This window comes from Tauraco erythrolophus, chromosome 6 (assembly GCF_009769465.1).
Source record: "Tauraco erythrolophus isolate bTauEry1 chromosome 6, bTauEry1.pri, whole genome shotgun sequence".
NCBI classification, from domain to species: domain Eukaryota; kingdom Metazoa; phylum Chordata; class Aves; order Musophagiformes; family Musophagidae; genus Tauraco; species Tauraco erythrolophus.
This window is the reverse complement of record NC_141470.1, coordinates 5,117,557-5,131,720: the sequence shown is the minus strand read 5'-3', so window position 1 is coordinate 5,131,720 and position 14,164 is coordinate 5,117,557.

The following is a 14,164-nucleotide window of genomic DNA, read 5'->3' as shown; positions in this document are numbered from 1 at the left end:
AACAGACTACATAGGAATTAGTAGCTAAATTCAAGTGAAGATTTCTCTGGCGTAACAAATAAAAAAAAATTCCTCAGGGAAGATTTTACAGACATTTAAAAAAAGATTCCTCTCAAGTATTGGAGGAAACATAAAAGAAAGTATAAAAGATAATTGGCATCATTAAGTAGCTGTTAATCCTTTAATAATGAATAAATTATGATAAGAGTTGTTAATAGGTTATCGCTGATATTAGGGTTAGGGTAGCTGGGGAGTAATTTTCAGATACCGTGGAATATGGCCACAAGTTCTTAGTGGAAGGAGAATGGCTGAAGGACCAATGCACACCATGGCTTTTTTACGTGCGTTTGAGACAAAGATCAATTTATTGCCTCTGTAGGCTGCATTGGGGAGAGAACTGACACTGATTTGCTCTGGAACTGGCATCCAAAAAGTGTGTTATTTTGCTTTTCTGACTACACCTTGTCACTGTACAGCACAGCTCTGGCAGCTAGCAGGACTCAGACCACGATCTTTATTTTTTATCAAAACAGCTTTTTTTTAAACAGAGGATCCAGCCAGTAGATGTGTAAACAGCCATACTAGATTGTCATTCTGTTTTTTCAATTGGTAGTGCAGGTGTGTTTCATTTATATGAAAAGATAGCTCAGAGCATTGTTGTAGCTAGTTTTCAGATGCATTTAGCAGGACTAAGGTTATCAGGAAATAATGTGCACTTTTATTGGTAAACTGAGCACTAGTAACACAGGTAGCAAGACACAGTAAACGTGCAGGTCCTGCATACAGTTTTTCTTACTGTTTTTCAGATTAAATCATCAGCATAACATCTATATTGTAACAGGATGTTTAATTTAAGTCTGCGCGCTGCTTTGAGATACATTTTGCATGAAAGCTCTTTCACGGAATAACTTTGCTGTATTTTTGCACTGTCAGGTCCAAGAAGCAAATGGAGACTCAGGAGATACATTGCAGAGGTTGCTCGAGGTGAGAGCTGCATAAGGTAAAGAGATCCAATGTTCAACCCCTTAGATGAAAGAAACACTGGAAGCCTGGGACAAAAAAATGAGGAAATGTATTTTTCTTTGAGTGTTATTGTGAGTTGCACCCCCAGTGATAACCTCATTTTTCCTACTACAGTTTCTGTTTATTTTAAGAACTGTCTAGTTGTAGTTTTAATGTCTCCCCTACTCCTTTTCAGATGAATGTTTATTGACTCATTACAGGAATTTTACAAGTAGAAGCAGTGTTAGGGGTTATTCACTATTTTCCATCATGTTCTAAAACTGCTTAAATGATCAACAAAGAAGTTTTAATGGTTCGGCTGACATTTCGCTTTTGAGTGTTGTCATGAAACAACCAAACATTTCTTCTAATGACTTGTCTGGCAATCCCAGATAAATAACGCCAGGGATGAAATACATTATTCCATGTAATCTGTTTTCTTATTTGTTTAGACAGATAAAACTGAGTAGTCTAAGCAACACGCTTAATTGTAGAACCAAGAGTCCACCAAATCTGGCTATTTTTACCCTCTGCCAGATGTAACTTTCAGAAATTTACCTGATTGCTGCTAGCTGAGGTCAAGAGAAAGATTTTTCAGTGGTATCAGACAGAGCTGCATTATGCCTTTTGTGCCAACAGAAGTTCTGGTGAAGATGAAAGCAACACAGAATACTAAAGCTCGGTATGTCCCACTTTTGTGACTGGCTGGAAAGCAAGGCTGTTCCTAACTGAAGCTAGAGCAGCTGAGGTTTCTCCTTGTACAAAATTGGGTTCTTGTTTGTCTGCCAAGTTCCAGCTATCCCCAGGAAGTGGAGGACCATCAGAGAGACTCTTACAAGTCACCAGTACTTGAAACATCTCTACATTGAACCGTATTCCTCTCAAATACAGGAACTAACATGCAGATGATGGAAAAATCACGCATCTGTTGTATACTCTTACTTGGTGTCCCTGAAGAGTCAGAGGATGGTTTTTCATGCTTTGCTGTCTTTTTATGCTATGTGTATCACCTTATGGCTGTGTCACAGTTCAGCCCAGCTGGCAGCTCAGCCACCACTCAGCCGCTCACTCACTCCTTCCCCTCGGTGAGGTGGAGAGGAGAAAAAGGTAACAGAAGGCCTGAGGAGCGAGATAAGAACGGGGAGGGAGCACCCACCAACCATGACCCTGGTCAAAACAGACACAGCTTGGGGACAGATCAGTTTAATTTATTAACAGTTACTTGAGAGGATAACAAGAAACAAAACCAGATCTTAAAAACACCTTCTCCCCACCCCTCCCTTCTTCCCACCTCTGCCTCCTCCTCCAACGGCACAGGGGGACAGAGAATGGGGGGTTGCAGGTCAGTTTGTCACACATTGTTTTTGCTGCTCCTTTCTTAAAGGAGGAGGTCTTCTTACACTCTTTTCCCCTGCTCCAATGAGTCCCCTCCTCACGGGACAATCCACAGACTTCCCCACTGTGAGTCCTTCCCGCAGGATGCAATCCTGATCCATCAGATTGCTCTGGTGCAAGCTTCTTCCCTACAGAGTCACAACTTCTTAGGGAGCAGCCAACCGCTCCAACGTGGTGTTCTCCACAGGCTTCAGATGCATCTCTGCCTCATTGTCAACACACAACCTTCTGCCTTATCATTGTCAGTCTCCAGAGCCTCACAGAAACCATTCTCTACAACCTCCTTCAGGCACAGGCATCTCTGCTCCAGCGTGGGGTCCTCCACAGGCTGCGGGTGGGTCTTTGCTCCACCGTTAACCTCCATGTGCATATTTCACAGAATCACAGAATGGTTGAGGTTGGAAGGGACCTCTGGAGATCATCTGATCCAACCCCCCTGCTCAAGCAGGGCCACCTAGAGCCAGGAGCTCAGGAACAAGTCCAGGAGACTTTTAAATATCTCCAAGGATGGTAACTCCACTACCTCTCTGGGTAACGTGTGTGAAGTCACGCAGTAAAGAAGCGATTCCTGATGTTCAGACAAAACCTCCTGTGTTTCTGTTTGTTCCCATCGCCTCCTGTCCTGTCACTGGGCACCACTGAAGAGACATTGAGAAGAGCCTGGCTCCATCTTCTTTGCACCCTCCCTTGAGCTGTACGGATTGATAAAGACCACTGCCCCAACTCTCGAGCCTTGTCTTCTCTGAGCTAAACAGTCCCAGATGTCTCAGCTTGTCCTCATATGAGAGATGTTCCATTTCCTTAGTCATCTTCGTGGCCCTTCTTTGGACTCTCCCCAGTATGTTCATGTCTCTCTTGTACTGCGGAGCCCAGAACTGGACACAGTACTCCAGTTCTAAAATGGAAGGGTCACCTCCCTTGACCTGCTGGCAATACTTTGTCTAGTACAACCCAAGACACCATTAGCCACCTTTGCTGCAAGGGAACACTGCAGGCTCATATTCAACTTGGTGTCCACCAGGACCACCAGATCCTTTTCTGCAAAGCTGATTTCCAGCTGGGTGGCCCCCAGCACGTCCTGATGCCTGGGGTTGGTCCTCCCCAGGTGCAGGACTTGTCACTTCTCCTTGTTGACTCCATGAGGTTCCTGTCAGCCCATTGCTCCAGCCTGTCGAGGTCCTTCTGAACAGCAGCACAACCTTCTGCCTTATCAGCTGCTCCTCCCAGTTGTGTGTCATCAGCAAACTTGCTGAAGGCGTGCTCTACCCCTCTATCCAGATCATTCATGAAGATATTAAACAGTTTTGGACTTAATATTGACCCCTGGAGTATACCACTAGTTACTGGCCTCACACTCAGTTTTGCACCGCTGATCACCACCAATTTTCAATCCACCTCAGTTTTGCCTCAGTTTGCTTCAGATTTTCTTCCCACTAAGCACGGTTTATCACTCAAGTCTAAGTGGAGCTGAAACAATCATATTTCAAGTGAGACAGTTTGGTCTTAATATATTTAATTTTAGACTTGTAGTGGTTAGGAAAAGCAAATGGATGTTTAGATCTGCCACTTCAACATTTTGTGCAAATTCCTCTAAGAGTTTTATTTTAGATAACTGCTGGTGGGATATAAAATACCGTTGCTTTATATTTGATTTTCTTTCTTTGCCTGACTGCTTTGCTACTGAGTAGTGTTAGATTTAGTTTGTTGCAGGAATAGGGGAGATACTTGTAGACCCCCATGCTGATACGTTCATTACCACCTGTAGAGATGAGAAAAGAAGCTTCTGCTACTCATTCTCTCCTTGGCGGCTTTAACAGTTCATGCCAGGTCTGGACAAGTGCATATTTTGAGAGGTCCCCGGGTCATTGAATTTTGGCCATTTAGAAGTTATCAGAAGACAGTTCTCTCCAGCAATAAGTTGTGTTGAAAATAGCGTCCTCCTGCTTATTCCAGAACCATTGGACCAACTCCTGTACTTGTTGGTGGACTGTGGTGTCCTTTCATCTGCACTTTCAGGTTTCTGCATCGGGATGAAATCAGATAGCAGATTTTTTGAGCTATTTTGTAATACTGAAGTGTGACTACGAGCTTTTCTGAACAAAATCTGGAACCACCGATATCCTGTACTTGTGCTTTTCAAATTAACAGAGACTTCTGATGGTGGAATTCCAGTAGGGTAATTTTCAGTCTACTCAAATGAAGAAAAAAAATGACACAAACCATCTCTAAAATAAGAATGTGATTTGGTCTTTGGAGGAGATTAAAAAATAGTTGTGTTGGTTTATTTTGTTCCTAAACTTTTCATTTTCAGTTTCCCTTTTATAGAGAAGTGCCTTGATGTGACAGGTAATGTCAAATACTGAGAGAACACTTTTTTCTTCTCAGAAGTTGCTTTTATTTTTATTTATTTCCCCCCCAGCCCTAGTATTTCTGGCCAGAGCACAGAAGAGCTTCCTTTGCATTGCCAGTTGCAAAAATCCAAGATTCATCAAAATATCAAGGTTTCTGGGTGCCCGATCAACCGTTTGAATCTTGTGAGGTCTGTCTGCAATTTATAATACATTTCAGTCATTAAATCGTGGAGGGTGTGTTCTTAAGTCTTCTAGTGTCGCAGAGTCAATGGAAATACCACAATTAACATGAAAATACTCATTTTTAAACCAACCTTTCATCAACAAAATAAAAAAAACCTTGGAGCTGCTAGTTTTGCTCGTTGGCTGTCATGCCTCTTGTCCCAGGGGAAACCATCCCTGGCTGATTGTGTTGTGCTGTGACACTGACAGCTTTTTGCTGCAGGGAATCTTCACATATTTTCCCCAGGTGAAGAGACAGCGATATGATGTCATTTTAGTTGTTTTGGGCAACAGACACGGTAAGAAAGGCAAACACACAAAAAAAGTGGAACCCTGGGGCTCACAGGATTAACAAGTAGCTGTGAGATGCCTGTGTTCGATTCCAGGTAGTAAATTAACCTCGTTCCATGACCAGCACCATTTATAAAGTGGGAATGATAATGCTTGGCACCACAAAGGGGCAGTGTAATTCTTTGCTAATTAATATTTATAAAGTGCCAGATTCTCCGTTGTTCTGCACCTTTGCATTCATTTACATCTTTGCAAAATGAAGACGAAGTGGCTGAAAAGTGCTGCTGTATTTTTATACTCACTGTCTTCCAGTGTCAAGGGCTGTACAAGGATTACAGCAATGGAGAATCTGTCTCAAATTTTCAAGATACTTTTGCCTGTAGGTGTAGACCTACTAATTCAAGAAGAAAAGCACCTATAGTCCATATATCCATAGTTGCCCTTTTTGGAACACAACACATGAAAAAGTTAAGGTACAGACTTGCAGGACACTACTTCACAGCGAGCTATTTGTGTAGCTTGTTCTTACATCCCAAGGTAGCTTAGCTGCCAGTGAGAAAGGATTAAAGTGTATTTTATTTACTGTGGAAAAAAATTAATACCCTAGCTTAACTTTGCAATAACTCTTTCGTACCTTCAGATATCTTGATGAGCTTAGTGATCACATATTTTTACTTCTCTGGCTGCAATATAGTAGCAGGTGTTCTAGGGATGATGAGGAGCACAGGAGTTCAATGATCCAAAAGAAGTAAAAACTTTCGGGGTTTGGTCCTTTACTTGCTTTCTTCTCTTTATGAGAGAAGCCTTTGGATGTAAGCATACCAGTAATGTTCACCTTCTGGAGATCTTCCAGGTGTCCCTGACAGGTTAATAGAATCACTACTCTGCCATGATTCTCCGTTAGGCTGCCTGGAAGACAGCAAGACAAGCTGCCATCTTAATTAATTGATGAAAATGAACAAAGAAAACAGGTAACAGAAAAATCATCAAGTTAATACAGCGAGAAGATGTATTTTTTGTCATTTGGCAAGGTATTTGCAGACGCGTTTTTGGCAGGTGGACACTAATCAGTGCCTGTTTGCCATGCCTAGCCCAGCTTTTCTTGCAACTAAATACAAAACTTCCTTTGAAATTTTACTCCATGACATGTTCGAGGCTATGAGGGAAGGAATAAGGAGTGTCAGTAGTTTTGGAATTAGGAAAAGGAAATTTATTACTTGCTAGGTTGTGCGTCTACTGCTGTCATAGGCTGAAGGCAGAAGGTGATTGCAGCTTTATTCTTGCTCAGTTCAGTTTTCGTTTGAAGAATTATGGAAATAAGACATTTTGTTCACTTTTCGTCCGCTTGTCCTCAGCACTTCACTTGGCATGCGGCAGCGGCCAGAATCCCGTACATGTTAATCACAAAATTGCTTTAGTGCACATTCCTACTGGCTCTTTGATTATGGGCCTGTCACCAAGAGCCTAGCTGCTCAGAATACTTTCTGATTAATCACGCTCTTCTCATCAGACGCTTCACTCGTAGAGTATCAGATAATGATCCTCCTCACTGAGAGTTAAAGGTTTCCCAATAAATAGAAACTGTGACTGTTGGGAACTCCAGACAGTGTGGTATCCATTAATTAAAAGTGATGGGAAACTCTTCAGTCTGCAACTTGTGTCTAGAAGGTTAGCACATTAAAATAGTCACTCTTTATGATTCCAAGCAAAAAAATAGGGTCAGAGAAACACCAGATGAGGTGATGTGAAGTAAGCATGAACATGATGAGGAAGTATGAGCTGGTATTAAATGAATGTCCTACCTTGCAGGCTCTGTGACGCTCCTCCATCTGTTGCTGTTGCACGAACAGAAATGTGTTTTCTTTCAACAGCTGTTTGTGTTTGCTCATAGAAAGCGTCGTGTAACTGCAATAATCCGACCCATCCTGTCATAAATACAAGGACGGAGAGGCCTGCATCCTATTGGCCTGTCTTCTTTAGCCACTGTAATATGTGCTCTATTTCCTTGTCCAGTCTGTAGCTCAAGAAAAAGGATTTCTGCTGTTTCCCAGTGGAGAGTCGTCTATGGTCCGACACCATGGGTAACAGGCATTTTTTATTACAGATGGAAATGGACCAGTTAGAAAATAGCTGTTGGCATCCTTGAGTACAAAAAGTAAAACATTTTCCAGAAGGCAAAATTGAGTGAATTAGAGAGGCAGGAGGGGAAGAGCTTTCGTGCCTTGTCTGCTACGTAAATGTTTTGAAGACTCAGATCTTTGTGTTTTGATATTTACCCCTTGATATTTACCCTCTGCATAGTGTCTTCTTGTTCTGTAAGGCTGCAAGATGCAGGGGCATAAAAAATCTGGGACGGCCAATTTCAGTGATGTGGTGATCAGTACATCATGCATTATATTTGCATGTACATTATGTGCATATAATATGTACATTATATGTGCATATTATACATACACTGGAAAGACAAGAGATCAGCCATTAAAGTAGTGATCACTGATAGGTAAGTTAGTAACCAGTCAATATAATAATGGCAGTGGTTTGGTAAGATTTTTTAGGTCTTGAGCAAAGTGAGATTTACCTCATCAAAATAAGGGTTTTTCCTACTAACAAAGTTACTGGGGTTTACCAAGTTACCACGTAGTGCCTGACTTGCAGTATTTCATAGATTTCATAGATTTCATAGATTTCTAGGTTGGAAAAGACCTTAGAGATCATCGAGTCCAACCATCCCTAATCCCCATTAAACCATATCCTCAAGTAGCTCATCCACCCTATTCTTAAACACATCCAGGGATGGGGACTCAACCACCTCCCTGGGCAGCTTATTCCAGTGGCTGACAACCCTTTCAGAGAAGAAATACTTCCTAACATCCAACCTGAATCTCCCCTGACTAAGCTTATGCCCGTTTCCTCTTGTTCTATCACCCATCACTAATGTAAAGAGCCCTTCCCCTAACTCCCCACCATCTTTTCTCAAGTATTTATAGGCCGTAATCAGGTCTCCCCTCAGCCTCCTCTTCTCCAGGCTAAACAGCCCCAACTCCCTCAGCCGCTCCTCATAAGTTTTATTTTGTTTATGAGTTCACCCTTAGCCCATGGCAAACGTAAAGAAATTTGATTGAGTTTAATCAGCAGCGAAGGAACCTTAATCTGACTCAGGTTTCCTCATATCGAGAGCGAAATAAGGGCCAGTACACACAGTGTGGTTCCGTTGAGTAGCGTAACCGGTTAGACCACAGCAAGGTGACCGTATACATTATCTCTTGTTCTGCTCCAAGGTGCAGACTGCAGAGAGAACAGAGAAGTGGTATAATACAACAGCTGATAGAAGGCTCCTGAATTTCAGGACACTCTCGTTTAGTCTCTGCTTTTCCACTGACTTGAAACATGACACGGAAAAAATCACTACACTTTAGCTTCTCCAAATGTTGGCAGTGGATAATAATTCTCAGGTGCTCTTGTAAGATGTTTTTATATCCTCTGATTAAAGGTTAAATTTAAAAATATAGCCTTCCATAAAGACAAATTAAGTCAGGCTTTGTTATGTACCAGATTTTTTATGAACAGGTCCCTTAACTGAGAAAAATCCTCTGTGTTACCAAACAACTGACTAAACCTCAAATGCTTTTTGAGTGTGGCTTAAGTGCAGCTAAAACCAGATACTCCTTTAATCAGGTGAGTGAAAACTGCTCATGAGGGTGAAACTGAGCCTGAAATATCCAGTTAGTGTGAGACTTACACACCGAGTGAACCCTGTTGAGATTTATTTTTTGCAGTACAGTGACTTCCTGAAAGCATGGCCAATCCTTCTGTGCAGGTTTCCTTGACCAGAGCTAAAATTCACAGGGATGGTAACCTGTTCTGCTCTAGACATGATGTTCATACTCCAGTCAAAGCTAATATTCCTTCAGGCTATGCTGGGTAACAGGACTGGCAGGCACAAAAGCGTTTCTCCAATCCTTTCTGGGGGAGGAAATAATGCATATGATTTGTTTCTGTTCTCATAGGGCAGGTAAGGGGAAAGCTGGGCTGTTTCCTTAAATGTACACCCTAGGGCATTTTTCCAGAGAGAAGGATGGGTCCAGATCTGTGCCTGGCATTTTGAGCAGAAAATGGTAATTCTGTGATAAATCTTGTATTCTTTAGGAAGTGGTTGCATGGTCATATGGTGATTGCTAAAACCCCTCTGACTTCTGCATGGTAGTGAGCTCTTCTTATCCGTGTGGACTGTTGGCCCTGGACTTTCTCTGGTACATGGCAACATCTAGCATGGTCACTGAGCACCTTAGAGGTAGGACAGAGACTTTGAGTATGGCTATTGTGGAGCTGGGAGAGAGAGTGCGTCAGATGCATCTGTGGAATAAGATTGTCGTGTTCTGAAATGGAAAGAAAGAGCAACAAAATGAAAACTCAGGGCAAAGATTTAATTTAGGAGTTGTCGTTGGAAGCAGCATTGATTTAAGCAAGTCATATATTTACCCTTAAATATTCCCAAGTTTCAATCCAATTATTTTAAGTTGGAATTTACTGTTTAAATTATACCAACACATTTTAATACATTTTATGTCAATTCATTAGTCTTTATAGGTACAATTGCAGTTAAGTTTAATCTGAAACTCAAAATCATCGTTTAGCAAGTCTCTGCAGTCTGCCCAGATCTGTTGAAACAAGGAAAATTTCAGCCTATTATTATACCTTTGAATGGACTGAGTAAGTTTCCCAAACTTTAAGAAATAGAGGGAATTAAGAATTGGAGGTAGAACTAGATTCCTACGAGCTTATTGAGGAACTCATTACTGAGTCTGTCAGTGTCCCCCAATGAGCTGCTTCAGGGGGTTAAACTCATTAGAAACAACTTGAAGAGTTTGGATTTCCTCTTCAGAGTAAATCTGTTTTACAAACAGAGGATGGGATGATCCGTGCTGGCAAGTGGGGGAGAAAGGAGGACCTGACTGGGTGAAGGAGACATGGTTCCTCTTAGCAGTAGTGCTAAATTTGATTGCCTCAGTCATGTCATAAAAGCACCAGTGGCCAAAAAATGTTACTGCAGTTTTATTCACTGAAGTCAAAATGTGAAATATTTCAAGCCGAAGGCATGCAGGTGAATGAAATCCTTTTGAAGTTTTCCTCCCTTTTGATGAGTTTTTTAGATAAGAATTACACTTATGCCAGAATGTTGTTATCAAGCTTTTGTTTTAATTTACCTTTTAATCAAGTTAATGCATCATAAAGTTCCACGTGCATGGTTCAGCTTTTCCATCATTTTATTTGGTATATTGTAAAAAACTTACTAGATACATTCTAGTAAAACAGGACATTGAGTGAAAAAGCTGTTCCTGTCTTCAGCTCATTTCAAATGCTTCAGACCAAATGGGATGGAAGTGGTTTGTTGATTTATTAATGACACGTAGTTAAAAGGCAGTTATTGAACTACACACTCAGGAGCTGTATCAGCAATACAACACAATATCAGGCACTTGAAAAATGTTAATGAACATCTGCAAATGCCTAAATACTCTTCTTTAGCTAATCCTAAAAGTTCTAATGCCCCCTGCCTGCCCACCAAAACGACTGGGTGCATGTGGGCTGCGTGGGTTACAGGCACCTGTCCCTCTTCAGGGCTTGTGGGTTCCCATGTGTGCTCACCCCTCCTGTTGGAGACGTGGCTGCTGTGCCTCGGTGCTGACCTGTGCCGCTTGCTACAGTCCACTGATGCACGTGCTGATGAGAAAACACCTCACAAGTTTGTGTATGCACACCCTGTGCAGGTCTGCTTCTTTTAGACTTCTTTTCAGACTGATTCCTGCTTTGTTTCAGACGTCCCTTTGTAATTCCCCAGTTACTTTTTAGTTTGGTTGATGTTCATCTTCCTCTTTAACATGACCAGCTTTAATTTCAAGGCCAAGTACAAGGTCCTGCACGTGGGTCGGGGCAATCCCAAGCATAAGTACAGGCTGGGCGGAGAATGGATGGAGAGCAGCCCTGAGGAGAAGGACTTGGGGGTGCTGGTGGATGAGAAGCTCAACATGAGCCGGCACCGTGCGCTGGCAGCCCAGAAAGCCAACCGTGTCCTGGGCTGCACCCAGAGCAGCGTGGGCAGCAGGGCGAGGGAGGGGATTCTGCCCCTCTGCTCTGCTCTCCTGAGACCCTACCTGGACTACTGCGTTCAGCTCTGGGGTCCCCAACACGAGACATGGAGCTGTTGGAGCAGGTCCAGAGGAGGCCACGGAGATGGTCCAAGGGCTGGAGCACCTCTGCTACGGAGACAGGCTGAGAGAGTTGGGGCTGTTCAGCCCGGAGAAGAGAAGGCTCAGAGATGATCTCATAGCAGCCTTCCAGTACCTGAAGGGGCTACAGGAAAGCTGGAGAGGGGCTTTTTACAAGGGTATGTAGTGATAGGACAAGGGGAAATGTCTTTAAACTGAAAAAGGGGAGATTTAGATTAGAGATAAGGAAGAAATTCTTCCCTCTGAGGGTGATGAGACACTGGCACAGGCTGCCCAGAGAAGCTGTGGCTGCCCCATCCCTGGAAGTGTTCAAGGCCAGGTTGGATGAGGCTTTGGGCAACCTGGTGTAGTGGAGGGTGTCCCTGCCCATGGCCGGGGGGTTGGAACTGGATGATCTTTGAGGTCCCTTCCAACTCAAACCGTTCTGTGATGGTCCTCATCCTCTTAGCATGACCAGTTTTGGGCAAACGGCCTCCAGATAGTTTTGTACATTCGATACACACACACACCCCCACCATTTACATTCATATTTTAACAGGTGTTGTTTTCCAGGCTGCAGGCACCCCCACGGCAACCACATCTATCACATGAGTATTTCTGGAATCCTGCACAGCTTATCACAGAGTCATCTCTGCTGTCATGACCTGTCAGTGTTGCCCTTCATTCCACTCAGCACGTCAACCACATGTGTTTGCTGCTTATAAATTAACAAATGGTCACATCTGAAAAAGGCTTTGAGAACAGCGAGTGCAAAATGAGATATAGTGTTAACCAGTACTACTTTTATTAATAACATATTTTATGATATTGTATGACAGAAGCGGAAGAAGAGTGAAAAAAAATTGTTTTATGTGTAATCATTTCGAATTCTTTTATTTTCTTTGCCTACTTGTTTCAAGTAAGCAACATAAGTAAGGACACTATCCACATGTACGAGTTAACAGCGTGTCTGACTTTTGGCTGTGTATTCCTGCGTTATCAGAGGAGAATATCTGATAATGAATGAATAAATACATAAATTTAAAGCTGTGCAGAAACTATTGACTACTAGAGACGAAACCTACCTTGGCTTCCAGCCTCGATAATGGTCGCATTTGCATGTTTGATAATAGCATTGCATTGGCTTCTTTCTGAAATTATGACAAGAACTAACTCAATTTGATGCACTGGATGAGTCAAGGATCCCAGAAAGACTGTATTTTTAACATTCAGCGTCTGTCATGTATATTAAATTGCTGTCACTGTCTTCTACAGGTCCAACGACCTGTATACACAGAACATTTGAATCAGCTTGAAGATACTCAGTTTTCCTCACTGACATTGTTGTTTCCTTAACAAATTCATATTTTGATAAGCTTTTTCTGCATTAATTGTATTTAGATGATTAAAAGGATACAAGAGATGAGATGCTTCACAGCTGATGCACCTGGGGACCCAGAGCCAGGCAGATCCACTTTGAAGATGAGTGTTCATGGAAGCACAGGCAAGTTATTGAACCTTTCTATGGCCCTATTTTTCTCATAAGTAGGATGGAAGGATTCACTAATCAGCATTTATGGACTCATTCCTGATTATTTCAGAAAGTATACTTCATGGGTACTTTCTTTTTTTCCCTTTTTGCTGTTGATTATCAGAACGTTGCTTTGTGTCAAAATTTTTCACTAATATTAGTGTGCTGATCCATTAAAGCTATTGAAGGAAGTAAGCAAAGCCTCTTTCTGTGTTTAAGAACATGTAAGAGAGAGAGAGGCAAACTGTACACCTGCATTTATATGAGACACAGCATGAGCTGATAGTGTAGAAAATCTCATGGTGCAGTCATCAGATTTCATTACCAAATGAATGATGAGAATTTCACACTTAAAATTTATACAAAAATCATTATTAAAAAAGTGAGCAATCAGCAGGGACAGTCTGACATTTAGAATCTTTTCTAAATCACAACAAACATTCATCGACCGTTCCAGAAATATTAAATAATTAATCTTTGTATATTTATTTCAATGTTTTCATATTTTAATTTAATTTTTATTCGTATAAACTGGTAATTGGGTTTTGAAAATAGTGTTATGTTTCCTGTGTGGTTATGAAATTGATATCCTCATTGATAATAGGATTGAGTAAGCCATATTTAACCTGGTGATTCATAATTGTTATTCCGACTCATAAGAGGGAAGTGGAATGGTAATTACTGTAGCTTGATTTTAGATTAAAAAGTCTAGGGAGCTCTAGAGATTAGTATTTTCTAGCAGAAAATTTTGAGATATTCTATTTGGGACTCAAAAGATGGTTAAAATCTTGACTCGGCCTGCCCTTTGAGGATCAAAAAGTCTGAGTGATCCTCCCCATTCCCCCCCTGCTCCCTACAACTGGAGCAGCGCCCCGCCGTTGGCGGAGCATCCTCGCTGAGCTACCTCTGAAACACATCGTCTGCCGAGAAGGTTCATTCCAAAACTTACTATTCCTCTTCTCCAAGAACCTTTTCTCAAACTACTTCCACTTTTTTCCTCTTTAATGCCTTTTCAGTCAGTCCCTTTCCTTTCCCCATCATCTTTTTTATTTCCTGTCTCTTTTTCTCCTTTGTCTGCTTTGTGTGAACTTTCTTCTGTGAAGCAGAAGAGCTCACAGATTTTCTCGCTTTATTTGCTGCATGAATGCAGGATCTTTTTAGCAGTT